Source organism: Manacus candei, unplaced genomic scaffold (genome assembly GCF_025592945.1).
Source record: "Manacus candei isolate 608988 ecotype Guabito, Panama unplaced genomic scaffold, ASM2559294v1 h1tg000078l, whole genome shotgun sequence".
Lineage (NCBI taxonomy): Eukaryota > Metazoa > Chordata > Aves > Passeriformes > Pipridae > Manacus > Manacus candei.
The window spans coordinates 2,064,836-2,071,938 of NW_026138126.1; positions in this window are offsets into that span (position 1 = coordinate 2,064,836).

A 7,103-nucleotide genomic window follows, 5' to 3' on the forward strand; every position below is an offset into this window, starting at 1 on the left:
AAAAAATTAAAAAATTAAATTAATTGAATTAGAAGGAAAAAGTCATTTAAAAACTCAGAGATGTGTGGCCCTCAGACCGTGTGGGGTGAGGGCAAGTGTCACCTATTGCTATACAGAAAAATGAGCCACATTTTCTGGAGGGGGGCTGGGCTGGCAGACCAGAGGCTGGGGGTTCTCCCTGGCTGGGGTTAATTCTGTCTGAGCTCTTCCTTGCCTTTAAAAAGTGAAGGGGGAAAAAAAGAAAAAGAACAAAAACAAACAAACAAAAAAACCCACACTAAACCCCAATATCTGTTCTTTACATTTTTCATTTCCTCTCTTTAAAAACACCCCAAAGAACGACACGAGAGGAACCGGATTCCACGTGGCAGCGCCTGCAGGTCCAACCCCATCTCTGGTGTCCTCTGAGACAAGGGAAAGGAGCTGACTCGGTTCTGGGGTGTGCTGGGCATGGGGACAACCCAATGGTGCCCAAAGAGGGCTGGGGGAGAGGTAACTAGGAGCCTTCCCCACCCAGATGTTCAGGAAAAGGGGTGAGTGGTGATTTTTTTGGGTGAAGCTGTTTCTTGGCTCCCAAACCTCTGGATGCTGATGTGGTTAGGGCAGGAAAAGCTCAGCTCTGGATGTGCCATAGCAGGGAAATAATGGTTAAAACCCAGCTGGGCATCCCCAAGAGCCCCTGTTCCTCCTGCTTGCCCCGTGGGATGGGGCAGAGCTGCCCCACTGCTGGATGTGGGTCTTCAGAGCTTAAAAGCCGTCGATGGAAAACTTCCACCCAAGGTAGAACTGGGGGGACTGGGAGGTGTCAGAGGCAATGAAATGACCCAAATCCCTGAAAACTTCCACAGCTGAAGTAGGAGACAGTGGCCAGGCTGAACCAGCGGGTCTCAGTGGGAGAGCCCAGCTCTCCTCCTCTTCCTCATCCTCCATCACCCTCGGGGGTGTCCCCGGGCCCCGGTTTGGCTCCTGCTCCCCACAGCACAAAAATGCCCTTTGGGTGCAACCCTGGTCAAGAGAATTGTCTTTAGGACAGAACTCAGATTGTCATTACCTGCAGGGGAAAAAAAAATCTTTGGTATCGTTGCAAGTTGCTCCTCAAGGCGTTTTGGTGGGTGTGGGCAGCAGGCACGGCCGGGTCTGGTGTGGGCAGGACAGGGGGGAGAGCTCAGATCTTGGCTTCTTGGGGTGTCCTGAGCCATGGCTCCCCAGGATGGAAACCAACTGGTCTCTGTAAGGCCCCTGGACTTGTGGCTGTGGGTTGTATCCAAGCCTGGTGAGACCTTCTTGCAGCTGGAGTCGAGGTCTTGGCCTCCAAGCACCAAAAGCTTCCTGTGCTCGAGAAGGTCTTGCGGGAGGAAATGGGATGCAAAGGCTCCCAGAGGACAGGAGGGCTGGTCAGGAGGTGAGTGGTGCTGCTGGAATCAGCACCATCTCTTCCTAAAACCCACGTCCTCAGTCAGGGTGTCCACGTCTCCCACCCCCAGCTGGGACTGAGCCTCTCGGGGCTGCCCACGAAGGCAAAGGGTGCAGGGACACGGCATCGGAAAAGAGACGGAAAAGCACCCCCTTGGCTTCTGGGGGCCACTTTGGCAGGGCCTGGAGATGCTGAGATCTCCTTCCTCACAGGGGGCTGGACTTTGGATCCACCCCTAGTGATGGAGGGAAAGGATGGAGCGGGGAAGAGGCTGGAGAGGGCTGAGGAATTTTCGGGTGGATGCTCTGGGAATGGCAGTGAACTGAACCACTGCCCCCATCACCCTCCTGACCTCCAGGGCTGTGACTCCTTCCTGCTGCTCTCCTCCCATCTTTGACTGGGGAGAGGATGAGGAGCAGGAGGAGGAAGGAGCAGGGGATGCAGCCATTCGGGGGATGGACTCTGGGCACCTGCAGAAAGCTCCAAAGACCTTCCAAAGTCCCCCGAGAGCTGACAGCGGGCTGGGGTCCTCCAGGACCTCCCCCACGGGCTGCACTCTCCTTCCTCTTCAGCCAGAGCAGGTGAGAGCCAGGCTGGGTGGCAGGGGAAGCCTGGCAGGGGCAGACACTGTGCTGGGTGTGCCTCTGACCCAAACCACGTTCCTGGGGAGAAAAACCTCAGAAATGGGTCCCTCCTGGGGTGCAGAGGGGTGTGGGTGCAGCAGCACCTCCCTGCAGGCAGGGCGAGGGCAGGGGGAGGTCTAGGAGGTCTCCCCAAGGGAGGGGGATTTGGGGTCAGCCCCCGGCGAGGTCCCAGCCCTGAGGGAAGGTTTGGGGTGCCTGGGGCCGTTTCCCTTGTCCCAGAGCACACGAGGAGCCCCAGGCTTGGCCAGCTCGGGTCGTGGGGGCTGATTGTCTCTCTCCTTCTCTCGTCTGCACTTGGGGTTTGAGCCCCAGAGCTGCATAAAGCAAAAAAAAACACCCCAAAAACCAAACACCAAACCAAACAAAAAACCCCAAAGACAAAGCAGGGGTGAGGAGCCAGGCCCAGGGTGAGGGGTGGGATCCGGGGTGTGCCTTGCACCCCACCCTGGCCGGGGGTCCCCCCGAGCAACCCCTGCCTCCCCCCCCTGCTGCTGCTGCTGCTGCTGCGGCTCCCGGGGGAGGGAAGGAAGAGAAGGAGGCGAAGGAAGAAACCAAAGGGGGTAAACAACGACTTCCCCGCGGCTGTGAGTGGGAAAAGAGAGAGCTGTGATCCATGCAGAGAAATCTTCATCAACCGAAAACTCGTGGACCAAAAAAAAAAAAAAAAAAAAAAAAAAAAAAGCACAGTTTGTCCCCTCCCCTCCCACCCGACCACCCCTCCCCGAATAATTATTACATTACTTCAAGAAAGAGTATATTTTTTTCATGCATAAATCAAATTCTCATCTTGTCTTTTTTTTTTTTTGGTCTTTTTTTTTTTTTTTTGTCTTCTTTAAATTACATTTGAACACAGAACACATATAATAAATACTCTTGTACGACATGACTCAGAGAAAAGTAACACATCTGAACGCAAAGGTATCGTCATCATTATTAGTTTTTCTTTTTTTTTTCTTTTTTTTTTTTTAAAAGGACTTGTTTAAATATGAAATCTGTAAACTCCAAGGGTCCTTTTTTTTTTTTTTTAATCTTTCTCTCTCTCTCTTTCTCTCTCTCTCTTTCTCTCTCTTTTTTTTTTTTTTTAAATCTTGAAACTATCCAGCTTTCATTTCCTTAACATTCAATATGTCTCCCATTGAACGCGTCAAAGAAATAAGAACATGCCGTCTTCTGCAAAATTATAATTTAACAGTATAAAGCTTCAAGTCACAAATTCCAAAAACTAGCTAAGTAATTTTTTTTTTTTTTTATCACATAAACTATACATTAAATATTTTGAGGTATTTCAGAGAACATTGTCAAAGGCTTGTAAGGTCTGTGCTGGGTGGAAAAGAAGGCTTTCTCCTGCATAGAGAACATCTTTGGTATCACAAGCCGTGTGGGAATGGGGCAGAAGGGGGGTGGCGTGGCCAGGGGGTCGGGCAAGACCTGGCCAAGGCAATAGTGTGGAGGGGGGGCAGGGGGGGACAGGGAGGGGACGGGGTCAGGGTGGCTCTGACCTGCCCTCTCAGGTTGCCCAGCGGTACAGAGGACCCTGGGGGGGGTCCCAGGCGGGTTTGCTCTCACCAGGGGGGGTTAGAACCCTAAAATGATTGAATCACACAATCTCCTGGGTTGGAAGGGACCCACGAGGGTCACCCACTGCAGCTCCTGGCCCTGCTGTTGTGCCAACCCCAAGAGTCACACCAGGGCTGGCCCTGGGCGAGTTTGGTCCAGCCCCAGAGGAGCCGCCTTGGCCGGAGCCTGGAGCGGGGGGTGCTGCTCAGCCCCAGGGTTCCCTGAATTCTGGAGGCTGATCTGGAAGAGCATCTTCTCCAGTGGGTCCTCCTGCTGCCTTTGGCCAACGCCAAGAGTCAGAGTGGAGCAGACCTGGCTGTGCTGACCTTCCCCAGCGAGCCAAAACCACCCTCTGAGGGCACGGAAAAGGCTCCTGCCGAAAGGTCCCACAGCTCCAGAGCATTCCCTACAGGAAGGGTTTGGAGAAAGCCCAGGGTGAGGCTTCCCCACCGCTCCTGCCTTTGTCTCTCCAAACAGAAAGGCCACAAACCCTTCCCTGTGCTGCCAAAAGGGGAAAGCAAAGCCCAGGTCTGAGCTGAGCAGGGAACAAACACCCCCCGAGGACACTCGTGTTGTCCCCTCGTGGAGCTGGGCTGGAGAAAGACATGGAGCAAAGCCTTTTCCAGGGAACAGTGTCCCCAGACAGCGGGGCAGTGCTCCTGGGGCAAGGGGGGCTCGATGGGGGTCCCAGGCTGGGGGACACGGGGACATCTGAGAGGGGGGACACGCCGGGGGACCAGCACCTTTCCCGCAGCGGGCGGCGAGGGGGATGTTCTTCCTCTTCCATCAGGACACGGGGTGGGGTCCTTTCCTTCATCCCAACACCCAAAGACTACAAGAGCTGTTGGAATCCCGTCCCTTCGGAGAGCTGAGGTAACAGTGAGTCTTTAGGGTCGAAGCAGAGGAGCAAAGAAATGGCCACACACCTTTGGTACAAGAAAAAGGCACTCATCTACCACGCTGCCATCCCGGAGCCGCTCGCTCGCCTCCTCCCTCGCTCTCTGGGGACTCTCGGGGCTGGGGGGGGGGTTGGGGGTGGCAGGGGGCTCTCGGCCGGGGTTTTGGGGAGCAGGGAAAGTGGCGTTTCCAGCACAGACCAGACAAGGCAACAAAATCTTTGGTATCAGACGTGATTTTCAAATCACAAAAATTGAAAACTCAAGTGAGGTAGCCTTTAGTCTCGGGTTCTCACTAGAAATGTCTTTGCATCCTTGAGGGCCTGTGGCATTTACTCTTTTTTTTTTTCTTTTCCTTTTTTTTTTTTTTTCCTTTTTCTTTCTTTTCCTTTTTTTCCCATTATTTTTTTTTTCTCCCGTGTGTGTTTTTTTGTTTTTGGTGTTTTTTTTTTTTCACTTCCCAAACCAAGGCCCCCTTCCTGGCTTTTCAGCCCTTGAATACTACTCGATGGGGTTCAGGAATCCACCGCCATCGTCACCACGTCACGACAAGACAAGAAGAAACAACATCAGGGGAAAAAACTCAGCGGCGGGGGGAGCGGGATCCCGGGGAAGGGGGGGTGGGATTGGCTTTGCCGTCAGTTTTTTTGGGATGTGGGTGGCAAAACACGCTGCGGCACCGGCCCCTTCCCGCCTCTCCCTCTCTCCACCCCTCTCTCCCGCCCTCTCTCTCCAGCAATCCATGATGGGTTCAGTTTGGTGTGACCGTGTCCATCGGACACCCCCGGCCCCTCCACCGCCCACCTACCCCAGGAGCTCTTTGGTTACCGACGTCCTCCGACCCCGCCGGGCAGGGCTTCGTGTGCAGGGTTTGTTTGGGGTTTTTTTTCTTTCTCTCTTCATCCTTTTGTCCTTTCTTTCCTCTTTTTTTTTTTTTTTTTTTTTTTTTTTTTGGTGGGGGTGCTTTTTGTTTTTGGTTTTGTTTTTTTTCGTTTGGGTTTTTTTTTGTTGTCGTCGTCGTCGTTTTTTTGGTTTTTCGTTTGGGTTTTGTGGTGGTTTTTTTTGGTGAACACGTACCCTTTCGTTTTCTTTTTCTCTTTTTTTTTTTTTCCTTCTTTTCAACAAGGTGCCTTCCTGTGACACAACTGATCACTCGCAAAGTAAAGTGAATCGAAGAAACCGGAGCGCTAGAACACAGATGGGACTGTTTTACCCGCATAAATTCAAGAGTGTCCCTTTTTTTTTTCTTTTTTTTTCTTTTTTTTTTTAATTGACGGTTGGTTTTGGAGGATTTGGTTTTTGGTTTGTTGGTGGTTTTTTTTTTCCCCAACTGGTGGGGGAAGGAGGGGACCTTGCCTCCCCGTCCATCCCCAAGCCTCTCCCAGCCCTTCCCTGTCCCGGGCAGCGGCACCTCCTGCTCCTCCCAAGGACCCCCAGGCTGGCAAGGAGCCCACGGGGGGTGGGACAAGGGCTGATTGCGAGGGTTTGGCCTCGTGATTGCTTTTTTATATGGCACAAGTCACCATCGAGAGCTCGGAGGAAACGATCCCTTTGAAGCTTAAGTACCTTTTGCTCCAGAAATTCGCGATTTAAGGCAGGTTGTTAATTGGCACAAAAAAAAAAAAAAAAATCTGCTGTCTTTTTGGTGAGTTGCCGATCTTGGAGTCGAGCTTGTTTGGTTGTGGTTTCTGTTGTTATTCCTTTTTTGGTTTTGGAGGGTTGTTTTTTTTCCCTTTCGATCTCATCGGGGGAGTTTTTTCCCCCCCTTCTCACACCCAGGGCTGGATTTTGCCACCAGATCCCTCGGATTTTTCTTTTCCCACCGAACGCCGACGTTGGTTCCCGGGAGGGAAATTTGGTTTCGTTGGTTTCGTTGTTGTTGTTGGGTTTTTGGTTTTGCGATTTCTTTGGTAACAGAGATGAAGAAGGGGGGGACGGGAAGGGGCCACAGTGTGTGTGGAGGGGCGGATGGGGCGAGACACAAAGGCAGCAGATCCGCTTTGTCCGTGTCCGATCCTCACCCCAAAAGCGAAACCAGAAATCCAGCGGCGAAAGGTGGAGCCAATCGCCAGGGAGAGATCAGATCCTTCGCTCCAAGTCTCTCCTCCCGTCTCCTTCCGGACAATTATTAATTCCAAATACCCGATTTCTGTAGCTAAAATGTGCTTCTCTGACCTGCTTGGGCGCCAGGCGACGCGGGGCAGCCTGGGGGGACGTTCGGGTCCGTGGAGGCGACTCCTTGGCCAGGGAGGTTCTCCGGGAGGGATCTGGGATGGGGGGGCTCTCAGGGGGTCGGGGGGGTGTGCGTGGGGGGCCGGGGGGTGGGTGCTCTTGGGGCGTCCCGGGGAGGATGAGGGGAAGGTGCCCGTGGAGGAGGTGGGATGGCCTCAAACAACCCTCCAGGGAGGGAAGTGCCACGTGTTGGTGGTAGGGAGGGTCTGACTGCCTTGGGGAACCTCAGGGGGGTAAAAAGCTTCAGCAGCCAGAGAGCTGGCAGGAGCCTGGTCACGCTCCAGGCACGGAAGGAGCGTTGTCCTGCTCATCCTCATCCCAACCACGGGCCTGGTTCAGCGGGGCTGGGCCACAGCCCAG